General features: G+C 42.6%; 1 protein-coding gene across 1 annotated transcript in view; it reads right to left on the bottom strand.

Annotated features, from left to right (window-relative positions):
* Positions 1-12,614, bottom strand: part of THSD7B (thrombospondin type 1 domain containing 7B) — a 1,195,438-nt gene extending 1,182,824 nt beyond the window's left edge. The window contains exon 1 of the mRNA XM_082464904.1: positions 10,637-12,614. The gene's annotated coding sequence lies outside the window, so the exon portion shown is untranslated. The remainder of the gene's footprint in view (positions 1-10,636) is intronic.
* Positions 12,615-26,442: the final 13,828 nt, after the last annotated feature.

Here is a 26,442-nt window from a genome sequence, read left to right as displayed (position 1 = left end):
ATTGCCATCTTGTTAATTATGTTCTGGCTGTTTTGTAGCTCCTTTCTTCCTTTCTTCCTCTTTTGCTTTCTTTCTTTATGAATTGATGATTTTCCATAGTGGCATACTTTTGATTCCCTTGTCTTTATTTTGTGTGTATCTACTACAGGTTTTTCTTTTGTGGTTACCCTGAGGCTTATTTGAAACATTTTATAGATATTACAGTCTATTTTAAGCTGATAAAACTTAACTTCAATTATAATAAAAATAAAACCTTACCCTTTCACTAACCCTCAACACATTTTATGTTTTTGTTGTCACAATTCACATCTTTTTATATTGTGTATCCATGAACAATTTCATAGCTATAGCTATTCTTAATAATTTTGTCCTTTAAACTTATACAAGAGTTAAGTGGTAACACACTACCTTATGACAGTATTAGAGTATTTTAAATCTGACTATATATTTATCGCTTTAGAGTACTTTAAATCTGACTATATATTTATATTTACCAGTATGTTGTATATTTTCATAAGTTTTTATGTTACTAATTAGCATATTTTTGTTTCAGTTTGAAGAACTCTTTTCAGCATTTCTTATGAGGTAGATATTATATAATGGTGATGTACTCCCTCAGTTTTTGTTGTTTGGCAAAGTCTTTATCTTGCCTTCATTTCTGATGGACAACTTTGCTGGATAAAGTATTTCAGTTGGCAGTTTTCTTCTTTCAGTACTTTGAATATATCATCCCACTCTCTCCTAGTCTGCAAGGTTTCTGCTGGGAAATTCACTGATATCTTTATGGGGTTTCCTTGTATGAGAGAAATATTTTTTCTATTGCTGATTTTAAAATTCCCTCTTTGTCTTTGATTTTAGACAGTTTTATTATAATGTGTCTTAGAGAAAGATCATTTTGGATTGAAATTCTGGGATAACATTAGCTTTATGAACTTGGATGTACATATCTCTTCTCAAGTTTGCTATGTTCTCAGCCATTATTTCTTTAAATAAGCTTTTTGCCCCTTTCTCACTCTCTTCCCCTTTGGGACTCCAAAGATGCTTAGATTGTTTCTCTTAATGGCATCTCATAAATTCTGTAGCCTTCTTTTTTTCACTCTTTTTTCTTTTAGCTCCTCTGACTGGATAATTTCAAATGCTCTGTCTTCAAGTTCACTGATGTTTTTCCTCTGCTTGGTCCAGTCTTCTGTTAAAGATTTCTACTGAATTATTCAATAGATAGTTCAATTCTATTAAACTATCATTGTATTCTTCAGCTCCAGATTTCTGTTTGGTTCTTTTTTGTTTTCTATCTCTTTGTTGAATGTCTCATTTTGTCTTTGCATTGTTTTCCTGATTTCATTAAATTGTTCACCTGTGTTCTCAAAAGAGCGTCTTTGGAACAATTATTTTGATAACTTTGTTGGGCAATTCCTGGATCTCCATTCTTTGAGGCCAATTACTGGAGGTTTACTATATTCCTTTGGTGGAGATGTGTTTCCCTGATTCTTCATAGTCTGGTGTATGTGTCTGCACATCTGAAGTAATCCAGAAACATTCCAGCCTTCCTTTATGGACTGATTTCAGTAAGAAAAGCACTTCATCTGCAGATGGGGACACACTGGAGTGTGCTGTGATCCTAGGTCAAGTGGTGCAGGGCATCAAGTGGTGAGGCACGTGACATCTCCAGATACAGAAGGGCATGATGTCTCACTGGCTCAGCCACTGAGGTCCACAACATTTACACCTGTGTGGTGGCTGGTGAGTTCTGTGGCGGTTCACAGTGGCTGCAAGGGCTGTTGGGGTCCTCAGCAGCACGTCCAGGTCCAGCAGCTGGGGACCAGGGCCGGCAGCAGTGGTGGCTAGAGCAGGTGGTGTGCGCACCCTCAGCTGCAGGACCCAGCTGCAGGTGCCAGTGTAAAGTCAGGAGCTGATGCACACACACACAGTGGCAAGGGCCTTGGCCAGCAGCAAGGATCAGGGCCAACTGCATGTGCACTATAGCAGCTGCAGGGGCCCTGACTGTCAGTGTGCACTCCTGTGGTTGCAGGATCTCACCACAGGCACGAGCACAGCAGTGGAGGCTGGTAATGAGGGTCAGGCCAGCAGGGTACACGTGCACAGCTGAAGGGGCTAGCGGCAGGTGAACCCCGTGGTGCAGGCCAGTGACAGGAGACAGGGCTGGATCTGGGCCCACAGCAGCTGTGGGAGCCTTGGCTGTCAATGTGCACTTTCGTGGCTGCAGGTTCTCACCACAGGTGCACACATAGCAGTGGAGGCTAGCGATGGGAGTCAGGCCAGTGGTGTGCAAGCGCACACTGGAGAAGCCAGCACCTAGCACACACACGTCAGTGAGGTCAGCCATGGGGTGGGGACCTAGGCTGCTGTCTCTCATGTGTGCAACACAGAGGCTGGGACTAGCTGCCAGCACAGGTCCCAGGCACCAGAGGCGGCCAGGGGATGGGGTAGAGGTAATGAACAGCGGGGGACTCAGGCTAGTGAATGCCAATACCTGTGGGGTGAAGACCAGTGACATCTGCAGGGGGCCTGCTGGCTTCTTCAGTGGCAAAAGCCGTCAGGGTCCTCCGCAGAGCAGGTCACTGGGAACCACAGTCACTCCTGCTGTGTGGCTGATATTGTCAGCGTCGGTTCTTCTTCCTTGCCCCCAGCCATCTTCATACATCTCAGCTTTGCCAGTTTCTGGGTGGAGTGAAATCAAGGTCCGTCCTTTGTGTAGTATACTGAAATCTGGTCACTCATCCCACTCTCCCTTTCCTGGCAAGGGGAACTCTTTCTAGATGGGGAGCAGTGCCAGCTTGGGGGATGGGATGATGCAGGCAAAATGAAATTATTGTTCCTTCGCTTTTTCTGTGGTTATTCTCTGGGTTTTTTGCTCTACTATATTGCTGGAGTTTCTTACGTGGACTCCAGAGCTCTCCCAAGCTGTTTTTGTTCTTGGATAGCTGTCTAATTATTGATCTTTTTGAGGGATGTTGGCTGGGGTCTTCAACTCTGCCATCTTGTTGACTCACCTCCCTACCACAGGCTTTTTGAAGGAAAGTATCATATGTTATCCCGGGCCCTGTTACCTAATGGCTATTCATTAAATTAACAAATACAGAAACAAGGGAATCAATCAATGGACATAGAAGTTCCTACCAAGATTTTTTAAGGCAATAAAAAAGAAGAGCAAAGAAATCACAAAGAAAACCTTCTCTTCCTAATCAGGCCTCTAGTCAACCCAACTGTTTCCCCTGTTTATCTAAATCCTTCCTTTTTCAACTGGTCGCTCTGGGAAAAAATTGACACAGCTTTTGCGCCCTTCTTATTGCTTCACCAACTCTCCCTGGGACTCAGTGGCCTGCAGAGCTCTTTACTAACAAATTAGTCCCAGAGCGCCCATGAGAGAAGTCTCTGTTCTCAGACTAGCAGATGGATGGGTTTTCCGATTTGACAGACTGACCAAGCCCACACTCCACTGCTCAAGCAGGCATCTGTTGCATCGAAGCGCCGGGAGGACCATGAGCCCTTCTCCTATGTGTTTGACCAACTATTTCAGCACTTTTATCTTATTTCAAAAGCCAAACTGAATCTTCCATAGCAAAAGAGTTCCAGATTGGGTGGATTTATGCTCATCAGCATGTGGAGATCCAGGAGCTCATTGTGACACAGAAGGTCATTTGTTTAGTAAAACCACAAAAGCATAAAAGAAAAGAGAAACCGATGAGCCACACGGCAACAAAGTACATAAAGCAGCAGGAACCACACACACGCCAATCCCATTAGGAAAATAGGAGGTAATTAAAGGGAAAAAACAAACAGTTTTAATGCTTCCGTGTGGAATGGTTGCAGTTTTTCCCTGAGTCATTGTTTATGAAAATAAATTTACTTATTTCCAGCAAGATATGTTAAATATATGTGTGTGGGGATAGGGGGTCTGGGCCTCTTTCTCAGTTGTTTAGACTTTCGTATTAATTAAGTCCAGATCAGTGGTTTAATTCTCACATGGCCTGCTTAGTTTCACTGAGGATAACTCAATGTGTCACTCCAGATCACTTTGCTGTCCGAGGTCAGCCTTCCCTCTAAGCCAGCACTGACCATAGGCATCATGGGTGGACAAGTGATCCTTCCCCCATTTGGCAAAGCATCAAAACCTTTATGCTTTAAATTGCTGAGTCATCATGCATCAATATCACTTTTTTATTTACGCCATACAATGGGCTGAATTGTATCCTTCCTATAATTCATATGTTGAAGCCTTAATGCCCAGTACCTCAGAATGTGACTGCATTTGGTAATAGGGTCTTTTTTTTTTTTTTGGCCACACCACACAGCTTGCGGGATCTTAGTTCCCCGACCAGGATCGAACCCAGGCCCCCCTGCAATGGAAGTGCAGAGTGGTAACCACTGATAGGGTCTTTAAGAGCTAATTAAGTTAAAAATGGGGTAGGCCCTAATCCAACATAATTAGTGTCCTTCTAAGAAGAGGAAAGTTGGACACAGACACAGAGGGGAGACAATGTGAAGACACAGGGAGAAGATGGCCATCCACAAGCCAAGGAGAGAGGCCTCAGAAGGAACCAAACCTGCCAACAATCTCAGACTTCCAGCCTCCAGGACTTTGAGACAATACACTTCTGTTGTTTAAGCCAGCCTGTGATACTTTATTTTTGCAGCCCTAACAAACTAGTACATGTCACATTTCCTTTAATTACCTTTGCAACCCCAATAGAATGCAAGCTCCAGGGAGGCACGAATTTTTCAAAGCCTGGATCACTGCTGTATTCCCAGTGTCTAAAATGATGCCTGGTGTAGAATTGGCACTCAATAAATATTTGTTAGAAAAAAAAAAAGAATGAAGACTTAGATAACATCAGTCTAAAATACCATTTCTAACTACTTTTTCCCTCCCTCTTACTCTGGTCAAGATAAATTCTGGCTATATTGTTTAAAAAAAGATCTGGAGAATCCAAACAACAAATAAATATAATGTACCATATTCAATTTTGCCCAGGAGATATACAGTCTAATCAGATGTGCACACATTTTCTGAACCTCCTTTCTCTTGGCTATACACTGCTGGTGATAAATTCTGCCTTGTCAGACACAGCAAAAACCATCCTCTTTGTTCAGTTTTGCTGTGGCAGATCCATAGTATGAAGAGTCACCTCCAACCTCAAAGACTAGTGACTGTACAGGAGCCAAGGAGTCCTGTCTCACACTCACCCAAAATGCCAGCCTGTCCATCAATCAAGGGAGCTTTCATCAATGGCCACCTCCATCACTGCCTCTGACTGAAAGCATCTTTCCCTTCAACTTAACAAGTACTTATTGAGCACCTACTCAGTGTTTAGCAATATACACAGCAAAAGGAAGTGGAGGAAATGGATGTAGAAAGCATGAGCCCAACCGCCAAGTTTAACGATATGGCAGGAAGCCGAGGCTGAGATGCAAGAAATCAAGAAAGCACATGGCCTGGAGACAGTAGGGAACCTGGATTAGACTTAGGAGACCTGCTGACTGTGGGCAAGTCCTCTCCCCTCTGCAGCCTAAGCTCTCTCATCTGCAAAACTGGGAGGGCAAGCAAGGCCTTCTGGAAGGTCTCTTCCAGTCTATAGGGCTGCAGATTTGTGACCATTCAGGCAGGCTGCCTTGCTTGGTTGCAAAGACCAGCAAGTTACCTCCAGGGAGGTGGTGGGTGAAGATAGTTATTGTCAGATACACAGGGGCTGGACATGAACCTGGAAACCCCAGGAATAAGCAACGTGGGGTTGATCTCTTGATCTCTCCCTCCATGGTTCTGATTCTCTCTGTGATTCACACAGTTCTTTTCTCTCTGCCAACATATTCAAATTTCCTGCTCCATCATAATCTCATTTTACACTTGGCTTTGGCCGTGACTCTGTCCTGAACCTCTGCCTCAGTAAATCACTCGTAAATCTTCCCCATGTTTAGTAGTTCCTGAGCAAGAACATCTGATTGTCCTAGAACATCTTTTTATACCAGATTGTAATCATAATCCAGCCCTGGGACACCGATAAGATGAGGCTAAGGCCCAGGGCACCTTGGCACTAAGCTTGGCAGGTGAAGCAGCAGAGGCAATGGCTGGGCAGATTCCCTTGGAAGAGGGGATGGGTGGGTAAGGATTTGGAGGTCAGAGGTCGTAAGACAGGTAGAGTCCACAAGTGCTTAACACAGTACGTCATCTGGAATGCACGTTGGATTACCCCATAAATGATAGTACTTTATCTTCTACACCTTCCCTCTCAGGATCTACAATTAGACTGTACCGAGAGGTGTGTGGGTCCTTACCCTCTGAATCAAACCTTCTGGAGATGGGGAAAGAAATAACAGTCAGTCTTGTGGCCATAAATAATCCTAGGGCTATCCCACTGATGGGACAGGCCTCTGTACACAGTGAGGGCTGGGATCAGACAGAAAGACCCCTTGATGAAAATTAGACTCCTGGACCACTTGTGTGACCTCGAGAAAAATCACTTAACCTTCTGGACCTTGATTTCTCACTTGTAATATGAGAATAAGATCCTTCTTACATCCTTTATTGAATTATAATGAGCAACAAAGGAGGAAACAGATTTGTTATGGCTTATAAAAGCATAAAGTCCTATGCACATTTACATTAAAGAAATTAACAATAACTCTAATTAAATAAGAAAATAGTCTATATTTAGGCATAGAAAAAAAAAAAAAAGACAAGAAGGAAATACACCAAAATGGTCAGTTATCTCCAGTAGATAATGGCAGTTATTTCTAGATGGTAAGATACAGGTGATTTTCATTTCTTCATACTTTTATCCTATATTTTTCAAATTTTCTACAATAAAAGTGTGATAAGCAGAAAAATCTTCTTTAAAAAATGTGTGGGTCAGTGAGATCTCACTATCTTCCTTGGCGACACTAGTTGCCTTCTGAACATTTTATTGTTCTGTTCCTAAGCATTTCACTTAGAGGCTGGGCAAAGAAAATAAAAGGAAGTCAACTTCAAATCAGTCAATTTCTGTGGCATGTTTGCGTCCCTTTAAAAGGATTCGCTGGAAAGAGAAGGCTGAAACCTCACAGCTGAAATGAGGCTTAGCCAGCAGGTTTGCATTTCAACTGTTCAGGCAGCCCTTGCTCCCTGCTACTAAGATTTCACTCTGCCATGCTGTTTCATCTCATTTGGGGAATCCATATTATGTTCTCATGAAAATTACTTAAAAGAAAAAAAAGTTCTCAGATCCTCAAGTAAAGAAGGACGATGTGTAAGTTTCGCAGCTATGTGATTTATAAAGGGATATTGCATAATCGGACCCAACCCATCAGCAATGGGCATCTGACTGTATTGGTAACAAAAACACACACTTTCATCACTGAACTAAATATTTCTTGAGTCCCCACCATATGCCAGACTCTGTGCTACACAGAATATTATGGTGACAAAGGCCCAGTGATCCAGCACCTAACACAGTGCCTGGACAGACAGGAGCTCCCGATCAACAGTCATCAACAGTCATTGAATATATGAGCATCTCTGCCCCTCTGGCTGTCCTCTTGCCCACAGATGCGGGCAGGGCTGTCTCCAGAGAGAATGAGAACACAGAGTCACACTGAGGAAAAGGGGCAAGTAACCAGGGGTGAGTCAACTGTATGCCCTTTTCACCAACTCTACTACCTCCAAAATGGGGAGAAGGGGACATTATTCATCCCTTTGGAATCAAATTAAAATCAAAGATAAAGGAGAGACAGGAATGTCTCAAAAGCTAAAGTGTGTACCAAAGATAGGATATTAGATGATACTAGGGAATCACAATTTTTTTGGAGTGACCATGTTACTGTGCTTATGTTTTGTTTTCAGGTTCTCAGTGTATTCTGAAGCATTTAAGGAGGAAATAAGTCTGCTGATTGCTTTAAAATAATCTGGGAGGCAATGGAAAATTGGGGATCTAGGACACAAGAGCTACAAGATCAGCAAGACTGGCCACTTACTGATAATTGTAGAAGCTGGATGACGAGGTCAGAGACATGTCTGTACATGGAAACCAGCCAGAGAGCTTCAAAAATACTGATGCCTCTATTCCAACCCCAAAGATGGTGAGTTAAATGGTCTGGGAGGTTACCTCGGCATTGGGATTTTTCAAAGATCCCCACGTGATTCAGATATGCAGGAACCATTCAGTTTATGCTATTCTCTATACTTCTGTGTATGTGTGATTATTTGCAGAGCAAAAGTGGTTATTTTGGTTTTTGGTGGGTTTGTTTGTTTGTTTGTTTGGTTTGATAATGCAATGAGAACAAAAGGTAGTTAAGCATATGAGGAAGGGCAAGGGGCAGGCCTGCTCCCCCTTATCTGAGGATAGAGGACTTGCTGGTCCCTCTCTCTGTCCTTTAATCCCAGCCCCCTTCCACCTGCAGCTGACTTCCCACCTCTTGGTGCTTGAAGCAGGGTGGGAACATGCAGAACACGGTGCCACCACAGAAACCCACTGTCACCTATAGATGGCTCCACCCTCAAGCCCCAGAAAGGAAGAAACCTGAGTGTGGAGTCTGGACCTCATGATGCAGCCTCCTGCCCCCCTCCCTCTTCCATTTAGCCACCCCCCATCCCACACTCCCTGGGCTCCTTTTGTGACAGTGAATTATCCACTTTCGTCTCCTGCCAGGAAGGGAAGGCCAGGGCTTCCTAACAGCCCCATGATTGAGATTAATCGTCCTTGGATGGCTGGATGCTTTTTACCCACTCGTTTCCAGCAGGACCTGCAAAGCCCTCTCACCTGGCTTCCCACAGACCCCCACGGACAGGCCCATCTGATGGGATAATGCTCTCTTTTAACCAGAATGTCTCAATAGAAGGTTTCATGTTCTCAGCTGTGCTCACGGTGGGCATGTGATTTTTCTGTCATGAAAATGCTATTATTATAGAACCCTAGGCTCACCATCCTCTCTACAATAGTTCACTATTATTTGTGGGGGAATGGTACTTTGGAGAAGGATTTGCATGTGGTTCTCTAAAATGAGCCAAGCCTGGCTGACGATCAAAGGCATCCACACAACCATAACTCCAGCCAGCCTCCAGACATTCACCAGACCCCTGGCTATGGCCAGAATGTGAGAGGACCCCCAAAATGAAACAGAAAACCCAGCAGACTGAATCCTGACTTTACACCTGCGGCTCCATCTAAAGAGTGTTCTCTTTCCTTCATTCTTCTTTAGTTAAGCCCTTCATAGATGTCTGTCATTGTTGGAGAAGCAGCCTGTGAGGCCCTCTCAGCCCTCAGAAGGGAAAGGAAATAGCAGGTATGAAGAACCCGTTGTGTGCCACTGTTCTAGACACTTATAGTGGAGGTTGCACCTCCAATGTCCATAGGGTCAGAACAAGGGAAGCAAGTTGAGTTGGGCGAGCACTTGGGCATGATGAGGACTGGGGTGCACACTTTGTCTCAAGGCAGCCACGACTTAGTGTCAGACCACAGTTTCCTGCAGAAATATTGGTTTCATGTAGCCAAATCTATGTTTTTCAGAGGAGCTGGAAACCTAGAATTCCAAGTGAGTGCAATCTCTCCATTTTTAAATGATGGTAAAGAATTCCATTTTTAGAAAAAACGTGGTGGCAAACACTGTACATTCCAAACTACAGGTGTGTTTGGGCTGGACCCCTCTGGATTGAAATCTGCTGCCTCTGTTTGTATGTCAATCTCTCTCTACTCCTTCCCCAAATACCCCTTAGCCAGTCCCCTGGCCCCCAGGGCACCCCAAGTGAACTTCTGGTAGGGGTGCTTCTCCTACTGCATGGAAAACTTTCATGGACATATTGGTCTCCCCACCTGACTGCAAGGGACCAGGGCTCATTGTCTGGGCACCAGCTTGTGCCTGGCATATAGGTCTTGAATATATGTATGTTTGTTGCATGAGTGGACGAATGAATGAATCCACATTTCAGTTACTCCTCATCACCAGCCCATGATGCTGGTGTTCTTATCCCCATCACACAGATGAGGAAACTGAGCCTTAGACAGGACGAAGGACTTGCCCAGAGCCCCAGTTCTCACCACATCTGCCCAAACCCAAACCTGTGCTCTTTGGGCTGCACCCACCGCTTCCTCCATGTCATTTTTCTCCTCACATGCTAACATTCTGTACCTACTGAAAGCCATAGTCTTGGCTTGAGAGACAAACAGCACGTTAAAATCATGTCAAAAGTCCTCCACTTTTCGGCTCAACGTGTCACCAAATCACTCACCGAGTTATTTACTGCTGTGGCCTGTGACCCCGTGCTGGGTCAAGGCCTGAAGTGGGTCAGCAAATCAATATTTTTAAGATGCCTATTAAATATCCAACAGCTGGTGCGTGTTAACGGGCGTCACCCTCCCCCATCACATAAGAGTTTTCAAACAACACAGAGCATCTATTCCGCCTCCGGCCTTTTAATTATTGGAAGGAAAATATCACCAAAACATTGCTCTCCCTCCAAAGAAGCAGAGCAGCTTGTGAACATTATTCCTCCTCCGCACGTGCACCCACTCGAACGCCCGCCTCCCCCGGAGAGACGCTCCGACCCCCCGGGCAGGTGGCTGCGGCGCGGCGCTCACTGCGGGGAGGGGCACTGGGAGTGCTCCCCTTCCCCTGACAGCGAACCCACGCCTGCTCCCTGGAAACTGACCTGCCGGCTTCGGTTCTAGCCTGGGCATCAGCGGGAACCCCACAACCTCCTCCAGGCACCCCCAAACCGTGCATAGAGTCCTGGGGTCCCTCACCCCTTCGGCGAACTGCTGGGCGCTCCGGGCTGTGGGCTGCGCGCACCCTTGGCGGCCCAAATCCAAGTGCCTGGCCTGCCACCTTGTGGACTCTTCGAGGAAAACACCCTGGCGGGCGGGCTCCCAGGGCCCTCTGCCTGAAGATTAGCCCTCTCCACTGGGACAGAGAGGGCAGAGAGATGGAAATACAGATGAGAAGCAGATTAACGTGGCAAAATTAAAGAGAACCCATGAGGAGGATTTAGGGATCATTTTTTCCTCCATTTAATTAAGCCTTTATATGAAGGATGGTGCAAGGTTTAAATACTCTTAAGTGCAAACCACAGATGCATCCTTAAAAAACGGTCTAGTGTTTCTTAAAGTTTGGTGGGTGTCAGAATCTCCCAGGGAGAGTTTTGGGTTTTTTTTTAAACATCTTTATTGGAGTATAATTGCTTTACAATGGTGTGTTAGTTTCTGCTTTATAACAAAGTGAATCAGTTATACATATACATATGTTCCCATATCTCTTCCCTCTTGCATCTCCTTCCCTCCCACCCTCCCTATCCCACCTCTGTAGGTGGTCACAAAGCACCTGATCTCCCTGTGCTATGCGGCTGCTTCCTACTAGCTATCTATTTTACGTTTGGTAGTGTATATATGTCCATGCCACTCTCTCACTTTGTCACAGCTTACCCTTCCCCCTCCCCATATCCTCAAGTCCATTCTCTAGTAGGTCTGTGTCCTTATTCCCGTCTTGCCACTAGGTTCTTCATGGCCTTTTTTTTTTCCCCTTAGATTCCATATATATGTGTTAGCATACTGTATTTGTTTTTCTCTTTCTGACTTACTTCACTCTGTATGACAGATTCCAACTCCATCCACCTCACTACAAATAACTCAATTTCGTTTCTTTTTATGGCTGAGTAATATTCCATTGTATATATGTGCCACATCTTCTTTATCCATTCATCCAATGATGGACACTTAGGTTGCTTCCATGTCCTGGCTATTATAAATAGAGCTGCAATGAACATTTTGATACATGACTCTTTTTGAATTATGGTTTTCTCAGGGTATATGCCCCGTAGTGGGATTGCTGGGTCGTATGGTAGTTCTATTTTTAGTTTTTTAAGGAACCTCCATTTTAAAATGTAAATGCCCTGCCCACTCCGATCTATTTACTTGGAATCTAGGTCTGGCATGGTTTCTTTATTTTTATTGTGGTCAAAAAACATAACATAAAATTTCCACCTTAACCATATTTAAGTGTACAGTTCTGTAGTCTTAAATATGTCCACACTGTTATGAAACAGATCTCCAGAACTTTTTTATCTTGTGAAACTAAAACTGTACTCTAAACAACAATTCCTCATTCTCCCCAACCAGCCCCTGGTAATCGCTATTCTTTCTGTTCCTGTGAAGTAAACTTTAGATACCTCACATAAATGGAATCAATGCAGTATTTTTCCTATCATGACTGGCTTATTTCACTTAGCATAATGTCCTCAAGGCTCATCCACGCTGTAGCATATGACAGGATTTTCTTCCCTTTTAAGACTGACTCACATTCCGTTGTATGGGTAGACTACATTTTGTTTATCCGTTCATCTCTCCGTGGACATTTAGGTTGCTTCCGCCTTTTGGCTATTATGAATAATGCTGCTGTTGACATGAGTGTGCAAGTATCTTTTCAAGACCCTGCTTTCAATTCTTTTTGAAACAAACCTAGAAGTGAGATTTGGGGATCATATGGGATTTCTACAGGGCACCTCTAGTTTTCACAGGCTCCCTGGGTGATTTGGATACACAACAGAACCACAGATGTGGTCCCAGCCCTTCACCACACAGGGTAGGAAACCAGGGCCCTGGGTCGGGGTGGGGGGGTGGAGAGGGGGGATGGGACACATGAGGATGCTATTGAGGAAGTTTTGCTCCATCCTCCACTAGGACGAAGAAACTCTGAGTTCTGTGTAGTTCCAATTACTCAACCTGTATATAGCCTGGAAGACAGAGAGTAAATAAGCAAATAAAGTAACTTCAAACAGTGATTATTGCCATAAAGCAAACAAAGCAGGGTTAGTGACTTGGAGTGGGGGGGGGGCTGCTATAACTTATGTAGCACTGACTGCGCCCAGGCACTGTCCTAAGGGCTTTACTTACACTAAATTCTATAAACTGCACAAACAACCTTATGATATAAGGATATCATAATACCCACTTACAGCTGAGGAAAATGAGGCACAGAGCTTGCTGAATATTACACAGCCAGCACGTGATAGAGCCAAGATCGGAAGCCAGGCGGTTGGGCTCTGGAGACCCTGCTAAGGGCTGGCAACATCTGAGCTGAGACCAGAGAAGTCAGGCAAGCATAGTTCTGGGATGAGCATTCCCAGGCAGCAAATGAAAATGGGCAGGAACCAGCCTCCAGAAACTGAAAGAAGACCAAAGTGGCTGAAGCAACATGTGGAGTCAGAGGAAAAGAGGAGAGCACACAGGAAGGCAAGATCAGATCATAAAAGATCTCATTGGCTGGAATGAGGAGGCTGGATTGTATTCTCCTGACCCCAGGATGCCACTAAAGAGTTACCAGAAAGCGAGAGACTTCAGCTTTTGCTTTCCTCCTGATAGTCTTCCTCAGTGATGTATATTAAATATGGTCGCAACAAGAAACCAAAGTCTGGTGGGGACCCTGAAGGTCCAAGCCTCAGAGTTTCTGTACTCTTAGCCATGTTTCACTAATAATATGTGTACACTTAGAATGTCTGAGGCTAGAGCATCACATCCATTTCTCTACTCATGAGAGTGTTGACACGGAGGCCAGCTCTTCTTGGCAGCCATTACTTAACTGATGACCTACAGTCCACTTTAACTGCAGACTCTATAATTTGCTTTTATCTCCCTATGCTACCATCACACCTCAAAGCCCTGGGAATAGTATTTGATTTTTCTGGAGTTCTGACTTTTCACTATGAAGGACAAGATGACTTGCCCGCACTTAGGCAAGACCCATAATTGCTACGGTGGGCAAATGAGTGGGAATTAGAAACTGCAACCCGTTAAGGGAAGAAGAGCCAGCCAAAGAAATAGAAGTGTTAGTATTTTTACCATGAGATATCACTTACATCTACATAAACTCAGAAGATTAAAAGAGCTCTTTTACATGATGCCATTTTTATAAGCCTTGTTCCCAAGGTGGGTGGACTTGTCAGGAACTGTTCATCCCTGAAGCCTTCGCGGCCTAACAATCTCTGCCTTTTATCTTGACCAATTCACTTCATCAAAGAAAGGTCTAAATCCTCTGCTATCCTGAACAGTTTTTTTTTGTCTTGTTTGTTTTGAGGTAGGGCACTCAGTGCAGTATCCCTTCCGCACAGCACTCTGATTTCCTTGTGGGAACTTGCCTTTGATCCCCACTGGGAGGCCATCGTTATAGTACAATAAAGCCAGGTGCCTGCCCTCCCAGAGAGGGAGCTGGAGTGTTCCCAGGAAGCTCCTTCTGCTCTGTCCTTCCTCCTAACAACTTGGAACAGGTCGGCCATGTTACCTTAGCTCAGAGCAGTCATGTGACCTTGGCTCAGCCAATCAAATTCTTGCTTCTCTTAGATGTTGAATCTTGACAGAAGGACACAAGGAAGGTGGCAAGAAATTTGGGTTCACTGATAAGATCAATGAGCAGAGCCTGCTTACCAGGACCTTCCAGGGCAACCTGGTGCCCATCTGCTCCAGGCCTAGGTCTTCAGCCCTCACTTGAAGCTTATGAACAGCCCCATAACGTTCTCAAAGGATACTTAGTCCCTTTATTCTAAAATTAGCCAATGTTTCTGTTGTTTGCAATTAAAAAAACCCCAACCAGTGGGTTCAACAATGAACATTCAAGGATCAAAATTAGGTATCAACAAACACCTAAAATCTGCAAAGAGTTACATGCCTCTGCTATGTGGAAATACAATGACGAGAAAAGGTGGGGGAATTCTTTTTCTTTCACACTGAAGTGCAGAGGTAGGTGCTCCAGGGCTGGTGTGGTGGCTCCATGATGTTCACATTGGGCCAGGCTTCTCTGTTTCTTCTCCACCATCTTTAACTCATGCTTCCATCTACAAGGTTTCCTTAATAGATGATCACTGTGGCTCTAGTCATCCCAGCCATGTTCCGGGCAGGAAGGAGATACAGGGAAAAGGTAAGAGTCTCCTGCCAGCTGAGTGAGTCCCCTTGAAATAACTGCCGGAAGTAACTTCTACCCACACCTCATTGACTGCCCCAACCTCAAGGAAAGCTAGCAAATGGTTTGTGTTTTTTTAATTGGGCAAATTGCCACTCTCAAATTTATAGAACTCTATCCTTAAAAAGGAGAGGATGGATAGTGAGTAGTCAAGTAGTAATCTCTTTCACACCCTGCTGTCTTTTTTTTATTAAAAAAAAATTTTTTTTTTAATTTAATTTTTTTTCAGGGGCTCTGTGCTGCACGGCATGTGGGATCTTAGTTTCCCCACCAGGGATGGAAACTGTGCCCTCTGCAGTGGAAGTGCAGAGTCTTAACCACTGGACCACCAGGGAAGTCCCATCCTGCTTTCTTGAGAATTGCTGAAGCTGCTGAGGACCCCCATTCATCTTTCTTCCTTGGTCAAGCCTGCCTGAAAAGATTCCCTAGTCTAAACTCTGGTTACGAGGAAAACTACAGGAACCTTCATTTCTATAGACGTGACTTGGAATCCTGATTCCCACACATCTTTACTGAGTGACTTTGAACAAGAGAGTTGATTCTTTAGGAGCTTAGTTGCCTCAAATGTAAAACCTGCCTCAATCAAGGAAGACTGGCCTAGATAACAACCCACAGTCCCATCTAGTTCAAAGATGATGAGAAATTAACTTTTCCACTAGTTGGAGTGTCCAACAGCCCTGCCAAGAGCACCAAGGCAAAAGAGAGACACTGGTCATAATGTGAATAAGAGTTTTAAAATTCTTCTCAGCCTTTACCCCCAGGAAGAGGCTTGAATTGTGCCTTAAGCTCAGGCAGACATCCATCTACCTGAATTTCCTTAGAAATTAGAAAGCGAAAACTATGAGGATGCAAAACCAGGAGTGAACTCACCTGAGGCGGCTGGGAAGGAAGGGGGGAAATTGCAACTTTAGAGCAGAAATGTGTCTTTGAAAGACAATTCTCCATGCATCTCTGCACATACTGAAAGCAGAGGTACTGACTGCTTTTATTCCAGCCTATCTGCTTCAGGATGATGTGTAGAGAACAGTCTTGGAAGGTAGAGTGACTATCTCTCTCCAGAGCAAAGGGCCAGTCTGCCCATATAATAGCGACGTCTTCCCCTGGAGCTAAGAGCAGGCATGCTTACTGCCCATTATAAAAGATTCCAGTTCCCTAAGCTCAGGGCTGTAACACAACCCGCTACATGTCTAGGTGTCACCTGACTTGCTTCGTATCACCCTGTGGGAATGGGGTCAGGACACTGCCACAAATGCTGATACTCTGGCTACTGATACTGTAAGAAGTAATAAGGTTCTTTGTCTCTGAACCAGGAGTCCATCAGCATCCACAAAACTGTGGTGGGCTAATTGATTGGCTTGCAAGAAGAGTAAAATCCCAGACCTTTCTTAACTTTCCTTTCCTCTTCATCACCTCCCCACCTACCTTCCCTAACCTACCTCCCAAATGTAAACATGGGGTCCTCAGCTTCCAATCATCCCCCAGAAAGTATAAATATTTTAACACTTTTAACCAAATCATAGAAATCTCAGAATAATTCTGTGTATTTTTAAGAACTTTCTAGTTGCAGAAATAATCCCTCCAGGCACTTAGCTCCCTGCTGTGGCCAAACCCTCGGTATAACACGGTTAAAGAATATTTAACCATAATGATGGACATTTCCTGTGGGATTCAACCACATAAGTCACAAGAAAGCAACTGTGTGTTAAACCCAAATTTCCCCAGAAGGGACCCAAGAGCTGTGAAGGATGTGTATTTCTCTCCAGCTTTCATCCTCCAACATTATCAAGCTGAGCTGCTGATGCCTGATTTTTTTTTTTCTTTTTTAAGAACTGGAAAGTTAAGGGAATAGGACTGTAAATAATAAGCTCAGCTGATGGTGGCTGAAACGGTCCATGCTGTTTGACTTTCCAATATTAAAAACCTTTGGTCACCCCAAATACACACAAAGAATGATCAGATAAGAAATAATCTACTCTTGGTCATGCTCAGCAATCTGTTGTCATCTGCCTGGGCTACAGCAGAAGTCAAACACTGAACAGTAATAAAAAAGATAGTGATCAACTCTGCCAATTCCATTCATTTCCAACCCATCTGTGCCCCATGTATGCTGGAAATTCAGCCCTCAGAGAGCAAGAATGTGCATGTCTTAGCCATCAAACCCCAGCATGACCTTTCTTTCCCCTGTGAGAGAAGTCCAGAGTGAAAGCCACCTTTCTCAAACTCCATTCCCCTCAGAGAATCAATAAAAGACTGTTTATTTCCATAAGCACATCCACATTGGCAAATGGCCTCCTGTTTTTCCTAAGGGAAGGGCTTTGTTGTAAAATCATCAAATGTTAGAGCTGATTGCGCCCCTGGAAATCTCCTCACTCAAACCTTCATTTTCATATGAAGAAGTGATGCTCAGAGGGGGCTAGTGATCACCTAGAGCACAGAGCAGTGTCCATATCCCCAACCATGGTTCTTTCTACAACATCCCAGTGCCTCAGGGCCTTTGCACTTACTGTTCCCTCTGCCTGGAATGCTCTTCCCAAACTGTATTTGCATGGAGTATTCCTTCACCTCCTTCAAGTCTTGATTTAAATGTCTTGGTGAGCCCTGCCCTGCCTATCCTATTTTAAAATTGCACCCGTCCACACTTGCTATCCACTTTTCCATTGTATTTTCTTTGTAGAACAATCACCTTCCAACATATTTCTATAATTTACTTATTTGCTTATGGTCTGTCTTCCCACACTAGAATGTAAGCTCCATGCAGTCAGGGATTTTGTGAGTTTGGATAGCCGTCATAGGTATTCAATTAATATTTATTGGCAAAATGAGCAAACTACCACAATAAACCTTCATCTAGAGATCACAAATCCAAATTTCTACAGGAAACAGGCAGGAAATGTCAAGGGTCAGCTAGGGACTATGGCAAACCTGAAATCTCATGCTACTACCTAAAAAGGATAGCATTACTTAGCACAAGCCAATCACTGCCATGTGACAATGCTGTTTTTATTTTGATTTTTAAAGAAAAACCTGAAATTGGAATTTGGGGATGAAAAGTAAAATCTACTGATTTTTACAGATGAGGGAAAAAATTTAATTGAATAATGAGTGTACTGTTCAAACTGAGCAAACTTCAAATTATACCAGTTTGGGACCTCTCCTTGACCCAAACTGGAAAGTGACAGGAATGGAGGCGAAGGGGAGAAGGGGCACATCAGAAGAGTTCCTCCTTTTGCTCTGTGTGTCACTGCAGATCTTAGAGAGAGGAACAGACGGCCGGGTTTTACCTAGTCTAAGAAACCAAGAGATTAATTGAAGAACTGGTTCAGGGGGGTTCAGAATAGATATTGCACACCAGAAGTTCCCCAAATATATTAGAAAGTCTCCCTCTCAGAAGGAAGAAACTCAAGAGGTTCTTCAATATGCATTTTGTGAAAACCACTCTGTCCCCATGGCCTTGGCTAAGTCTTGATTAAAGGTTAATGGTTTGATTAAAGACATATAAGATCTGAAACCATGATACTCCTAGAAGAAAACATAGACAATACCCCTTGACATGAGTCTTAGCAATGATTTTTTTAGATATGACACCTAAAGCATAAGCAATAAAATGAAAAATAAATAAGTGGGACTACATTGAACTGAAAAGCTTCTGCACAGCAAAAGAAACAATCAATAAAATGAAAAGACAACCTATGGAATGGGAAAAAAAAATCTGCAAACCATATGTCTGATAAGGGGTTAATATCCAAAATATAAAAAAACACACAACTCAACAGCAAAAAAAACAAAAAACTAAAACAAAAACAAATAATCCAATTAAAAGTGGGCAAAGGACATGAACAGACATTTTTCCAAAGACACGCAAATGGCCAACAGGTTCATGAAAAGGTACCCAATATCATTAATCATCAGGGAAATGCAAATCAAAACCACAATGAGATATCACTTCACGCCTGTCAGAATGACTATCATCCAAAAGATAACAGATAACAAGTGTTAGGGAGGATGTGGAGAAAAGGGAACCTTTGTGCACTGTTGGTGAGAATGTAAATTGGTGCAGCCACTATGGAAAATAGTATGGAGGTTCCCCAAAAAACTAAAAATAGAACTACCATATGATCCAGCTATTCCACTTCTGAAAATATATCCAAAGGAAATGAAACTACTATGTCAAACAGATATATCTGCACCCCCCCATGTTCATAGCAACATTATTCACAACAGAAGTTATTATATATGTGTGTGTATATATATATATATATATATATATATATATATATATATTATATATATATATAATTACTCAGCCATAAAGGAAGGAAATCTTGCCATTTGTGACAACATGGACCTTGAGGGCATAATGCTAAGTAAAATAAATCAGAGAAAGACAAATACTGTATGATCTCACTTATATGTGGCATCCTATTTTTTAAAAAACAAAACCATGAACTTCTAGAAAAAGAGATCAGATTTGTGGTTACCAGAGGTGAGGGATTGGGGGAAGGGGGAATCAGATGAAGGTGGTCAAAAGTTACAAACTTCTAGTTATAGGTAAATAAGTATTAAGGATGTAATACACAACATGATGACTGTAGTTAACACTGCTGAATGGCACATGCAAAAGCTGTTATAGACTAAATCCTAAGAGTTCTCAGCACAGGGAAAACAAATTTTTTTTTCTTTTTCTTTTTTTTTTCGTATGTATATGAGATGATAGGTGTTACCTAAACTCACTGTTGCAATCATTTCACAAGACATATAAGTCAAATCATACCTTAAATTTAAACAGTGCTGTGTGTCAATTATATCTCAACAGAACTGGAAAAAAAATGTTTAAAAAATGTTGACAGTTTCCCAAGAAAGTAGAAGAGTCAAAAGCTTTTCCTAAGTGGACAAAGGCTTTCTCAATAACCAGGGAAGAACCAGCCAGATCAGCCTGGACACAGGCTCCTACAGGCTACTTGGAGGTTCTCAAGTGGAGGGTGGGATCCTAGGGCTTCCCTGAGTCAGTCAGAGCTGAGTCAGGAGACCACGGCCCGGGGCACCCAGGACCAGCAGGGACATTCACTGGTCCCCCTCTGTTCCTATCCCCCTTTCCGCCACTTCATCCTCAACCCAGACTTCAGCAAAGCTAGTTGGCTAGCCCAGCAGGCTCCATGGCAGGGGGGGTGGGGAGGGTACGTGCACCCCGGGGGGACTAGAAACCTCCCCAGGGTAACCACAACCATCAGTAATTTGAAGGCAATCCAATTCCAGATTTCCCACTCACATCTCCACTATGGCCACTTCTACAGTAGAAGCTTCTTGCCAGCCTGTTGGTCCCCCTCTGCCACTTCCCTGCCTCTGGGCACCCAAGGCTCACTACAGACCTCAGCCCTCTCACCTGGCCTGAGTCTTCCCCTGGGACTTGACCCAGGTGGTCCTCGGCTTAGGCCCTAAATAAAGGGAGAGGGTCAGATGTCAGAGCGAGGCACCGGGCAGGGCTGCTGGTCTCTCCCGGTTATACACATTCTGTTAAGGGAAAACTGGGGCCTTAGATACAAGGTATTTTGGCCATATTAGGAAGTTCTGAATTCAGATATTCAAAACTTCTGCTTAACATCCTCTCCTCTTCGTCCCCAACATGCATCAAAGACAGCAAGTCTCCTGAGGCCGGGAACAAAGCAAAGAGTCACCACAGGCCTTACGTGATCAGGCAGCAGGCTCCAAGGCTCCAGGTCCCACTCATCTCTCTTTCTCTCTTTCTTAGAATTAGATCAGAAGTGAGAGAGGTGACACAGAAATGTCTACTTGAATTGGAAAATGAAGTCAGATGTTTTCTGGCAGGAAGCAAGTGGATTTGGCTGATGAGCTTGACCATGGTGGACATTTTCCATAAATTAAAATCTATAACTCCACAGTTTCACGTAAATACATTTGAAGCCTTTGTATTTGATTAAAAAATATATGTATACATCACATGGCAAAAGTGTATTGCAATGCCCAATATTTTTATTTTCTCATTTATAAGTATAGCAGGTTAAAGATGATGTCTTTAGGTGAAAAAATAAGTATTGCTAATAATAATTTGATAAAGATTAATAAATACTTTTCAGTATATTTCCAAGAAATCAAGAGAGCAAATAAGTCTAAGAGCTGGATAACAAATCTTTTGCAGTTCAGGTTACTTCCAATTCTTTGCTTTTAATAAAATTGGAAGAAGACCTAACTGAGCTGGCAAATGATATATCATTATTAAAATAAATTTTGTGATATATCACTATGTGATTGTTGCCATATAACTGCGAAGGAATTCAAACTGGTTTCATAAATATTCTTCCATAACTGTTTATTTTATATGTGAAATTTTTTATTTGTATCTATAAAAAATAGGAATAGAATTGGTGCTGCACCTGGCCTCTTCCCAGCAATAAGTCATACTCATCCATGAATACAGGAACTCGTTGTTAGAACCCTAGTCATGTCATTTAGGAGATATCTTTCCAAAACTTTTTTTTATACTTTCTGACTAATATTGAAATTGGGATGTTATTGGGATGTTACTATGATATTGTAGTCAATAGCGCACTAATAGTGTATCTGTGTATCTGATAATAATTATAATGATAACTCGATCAGGAAGAATTTTTTAATACTTGGAGTTTTATGATCATAGGATATAAAGGAAGCATTCAATTTTAATCTGTGCATTTCTTTTTTTTGTTTTAGAAGAACGTGCCACAATGATCAATAAAAACTTTCAACATAAACAACTATACATCATTAGGATAAGATTTTGTGGAGTAAGCAGAATAGATAGAAAATAAAGATGTAAAACGCTCAAATGCTAAAAAGGAGCTTGTTTAAATATTTAAAAATAGATAGTGATGAGTATCAAAGTCCTTTTGTTTTTAGATTCCACTGGATAAATTTAAGAGAATAATGTAGGAGATTTATTTTTAAATGTCAATATTTAGAATATATCAAAAGTTACAGACTTTGCTATGCTAATTTTCTTAGGTGATAATGGTATTTATTGTCTCATGATAGGAAAATGTCCTTATTCTTAGAAGATGTACCAGCTGTCATGAAATTTGTCCATATTCATGTATCAACAGGGCTATTATTAATTTATTGTTTTTATATCAGTTGACTCCTTTTCTTTTAGTTAGTTCATTTTGAAAGAAAACGCTATGTCATTAGCACAAATAGAAAATCAGCATTACTTGTTATAAAGAGAAGATAAACATCAGTAAATAAAATGAAAACAAGATGACGTTTTAAATTTCTGGCTAGAGTCTGTCACTTACATGATGAATCTAAGCCTGAAACCTACTCTCTTATTTAAGAAGAGAGCAGGGTTGTGCTGGAGAAAGCAGTTTAGGGAGTGGTAAAAGCGTGAAAGTAACTGGAGATCCAAACTAACTTCTTCTTTTTCCCTTAGATGAGGGTGGGGAAAAAAAGACAGTTAAAATGGAGTGTTTTACATGCTAAATGGGTGAGGTACAGGATGCTAGGAGAACACACAGAGGGGGTGGAGGTCTCAGAAAGGCAAAGAGGGGACATCAAACCCAAGGTCTATGGATGAAAGTAAACAAATCATGTGTGAGGAACCAAAGGTTCAGTGTGATTTGTGTTGACTGTACCTCCCGCTTTCCTTGGGAGAGTTCTAGTTCTCTCTTACTGTTCCAGAATAATTATTAACAGCACCCTCTTCCATTCTCAAATATATTTTGTCTGGAAAATCAATTATAGGTCTCCCTAAGTATGACCAAAATGTGCAGAATATGGTGAGAAGAAGCAAGAAATGAGGCTGAAGAGGTAGGCAGAGCCCAGCTGAATCTGGAGGGCAACAGGAAAGCACAAAAGCACTCAGGCAGGGGAATGCCATGATGAGATTGCATTGAGAAGGCTCCATGTGGTCAGTGGACTGGAGGGTGGAAGTGAGGAGGGTAGCATACATGGAAAGAGGAGAAATGATCTGAGGCAAATGATTTTCAGAAGGTAGATTCACAAGGGCTTGGTAATTGATTGCAGGCATCGGATCAGGGGTAATGGAACAATACAAGCACGGATGACAGCCAAGTTTTGGCCTGAGCGACTGTTTGCATGGTGGTGTCACTCACTGAAAGTGGAGATGCAAGGAAAGGAGCAAGGTTATAGGAGAGCTTAGTGTCACTTGGGTTAGACTGAGTGTGATGTGCTTAGTGGACATCCAAGTAGACATGTGTAGTAGCACCTACACGTACAGGTGATGGATTGGGATCTGTCAGCATCAAATAAGAGTTTCTCAACAGATACACACATTACATACACACACATATACAACTGAGGAACCACCATCCCCAAAAAGGACCAGTATGACAGTGAATGTTGGTGATAGCTGGTGCATCGCCCGTCATTTCTGACAGCCCTCCCTCTGTTTGAGAATCAGTGATGCCAAGGCCATTGGAAGCCAAGCCCATAGATGGGATCGTCCAGGAAGAACAGGGACCTGAGGCAGAACTGGGAGAATTCCCAGGTTATAAATATAAAGTAGAAGAATGTGAGCCAGAGAGTGAGAAAGGACATGCACAGAAAGGAGGAAATTCAAGAGAGTGTGGTGTTCCTCAATTAAGAAAGAATGCTTCCAGAAGAAGGAAGGGGTCAAATGCTCCCAAACAGTGACCAAAACAGCCAAGGTGGCATGGTAACTCTCAAGAGGTATCTACTAGACCTGACAACAAGGAGGCCACTATGCCCCTTGGTTGGGCAACTTCCAGGCAGTTGATGGACAAAAGCGGATTGAGGAGTGGATAGAGGTGAGAAAGAGGACTCCCCATCGAGACATTTGCCTGTGACCAAGACAAGAGCATTAAGTGACTCCCATTCAGCCATGCGGATTTCTTAGTACCAAGAATATGACCAGGACTCAAGGAAAGGTAGTAGGAATTACAAGTCTCCCATTCAGCCAATTTCAGCCCACAGAAGCCATCACTGGGCTCCCTGGGCTGGGGAGCCACTTGCAGCACCACACTACCTCTGTGCCACATGCCCAGCCAGGTGAATCATATTCACATTTGGAAATGGGTCTTATCCATTGGTCTGCAGGAACCACTCCATATATAAGACAGAACTATATCTCCTATACCTTCATAATTTCAACAGTAACATCAGCTCTTACTACTAGACTTTACTACTATCATGTAGTTTACACTTTGACAACATTATATAATTTATTCTTTAAAAACAATCCTATGCCAAAAAACACAATTATTTGCATCTTATAATTAAAGAAAGTGAGGACCAGAGAGGTCAAAGTACTTACCCCAGGTCACACAACTAGTGAGAAGTAGAGCCAGAATTCAAGTCCACATTTGCCTGCCCCTGCTGGAACACCTCTGCTTCCCACAAGGCTTGCTAAACAGGAGCAGCTTACTCAAAATTGCCCAAGGCCTCCTGATGCTAAAATCAGGCAAAGTGTGCATCTCACTACATCTCTGAAGGAGAGAGAATGTTGTAGAAGCTTGACCTCAGCCTAGAGTCAGAAGAACCAAATTCAAATTGTGACCTTGGGTAACGAATTCACATAACCATCCAAGACCTGCTTCCTCATGCATAAAAGGGGTGTGTGTGTTGACTTGATTATGTGTCCCATCAATAAAAAAAAAATGAGTACATACTACTGATACATATGCATTTATTTATCCTTTCATTTATAAGGTGCTTTAATGAAGAAATATTGCATGTATTATTAAAGGGCATAAAAATAAAATATTTAATAGGATGAGAGAAAGATGAAATAAGGAATATTAAACGTCCTGTTGATTGTGATGGCTTGATACCATCATCAGCTAATACCTCAAGGCCTAATATGAACTGAGGTAAGATTGATTTATCATAATAATAGTAGATGATAATCAATAGATCAAATATCCTGGTAATCTCAAGACATTTTGGCTGACTTCCTACCAGGTTTGATGGAGCTGTCATCATTTTTTCCTCACGATAGTGGTCAATGGAGAGAGGGGCAGTGCTGCCACGTCCCTGTGGTCCACTTGACCTTGCATCAGAGGTGTAATCTTCAAATGGGGCTGTCTTTGCAGAGTGCCCATTTGGTGAGGGATAGTTTCATTTAAACAGAAATATAATTCATAAATCTACCTACATAGGTGTGTCTAATTAGTTTCCTGTGGCTGCCATAACAAAGTTCCACAAACTAAGTGGGCTTAAAACAACAGAAATGTATTTCTTCACAGTTCTGGAAGCTAAAAGTCTGAAATCAGGGTGTCAGCAGGGTCAGACTCCCTCTGAAACCTGAAGAGGAGAATCTTTCCTTACCTCTTCTAGCTGCTGGTGTTTGCTGGCAATCCTTGGCATTCCTTGCCTTATTGATTCTTCATTCCAATATATGCCCCATCTCATGTGGCTGTCTTCTCTCCCTGTCTCTACCTCTGTGTCTCTTCTCCTCTTCCTATAATGACATCAGCCACATTAGGTGTCCCACCTTAATTCAATATGGTCTCATTACATCTACAACCAACTCCATTTCCAAATAAATCCCATTCTGTGGTACTGGGGGGTTAGCACTTCAACACACCTTTTTGTGGGAATGATTCAACCCATAACAGCTTGCATAAGCATGCCAAAAGGAAATGAAACAAGGAAGGCAGCTTTGCCCATGCTATAGACCCTCCACCTTTGACTCAGACACAGGACATACTATACGTGACCCCTAGAGCAAGTGAAGATACTGTGTCAATCCATATACTATTTTTTTAAAAAATTCTTTTAAATACAGGGACCGGGATACTGAGAAGGAGCAGTCAGAGAGAGAGACAGAATAAAAGGTACAAGAGTGACCTCACTCAGTTAAGGGAGATGAATGGTTCAAGAAGGGGGTGTTCGGCAAGGACCAGCCGAGGAGTCACTATAATAATGTCTAGGAGTGGCCCGTTGGACTTAACAACAGGAAGATCACCACGGCCTTTAATTTCTTTGGTTTTATATTTGTATTTTTACCTTGTGCATCCTGTAGGGTACAAGCACTCTATTTTAGAGACATCTGTCCTAAGAGAATCTCAAAGGTCTCTTCCAGGTTAAAAAATGTAATAACACCAAGAATATCCCTTTCCCAGAGGTCACTTCCAAAATGACTAAGAAATCAGGTGCTGTGAAATAGTATTAGATTGAACCGTATAAGAATTTTGAGTGGGCAGAAAGGGGAGACATAAAAAGGACACTCGAATCTATTACCATATTTATTTTTATCTTAAGGGGATGCCTACAGGAAAGAATGTAAGAAAACACTGTGTTGAAAGCAACCGAGGGCCTTATTACTAACCATTAGTAGTAGCACTACTTACCATTTACCACCTGAAAGGCAGCAGAGTGCACGGGTTAATGGCATTAAAGTTTGGAGCCAGATTCCCTAGTTTGAATCCCACCTCTGTCACTTACTAGTTGTATAGCTTTGTGTTATGTAATCTTTTTTGTGCCTGAGGTTCCTCATCTATAAAATCTGTTATAATGGTACTACTTCATAGGGGTATTTTG

This window comes from Balaenoptera physalus (assembly GCF_965194825.1).
Source record: "Balaenoptera physalus genome assembly, chromosome: 6".
NCBI lineage: Eukaryota > Metazoa > Chordata > Mammalia > Artiodactyla > Balaenopteridae > Balaenoptera > Balaenoptera physalus.
The sequence above is the reverse complement of the archived record's forward strand: the minus strand, read 5'-3'. Positions and strand labels throughout refer to the sequence as shown.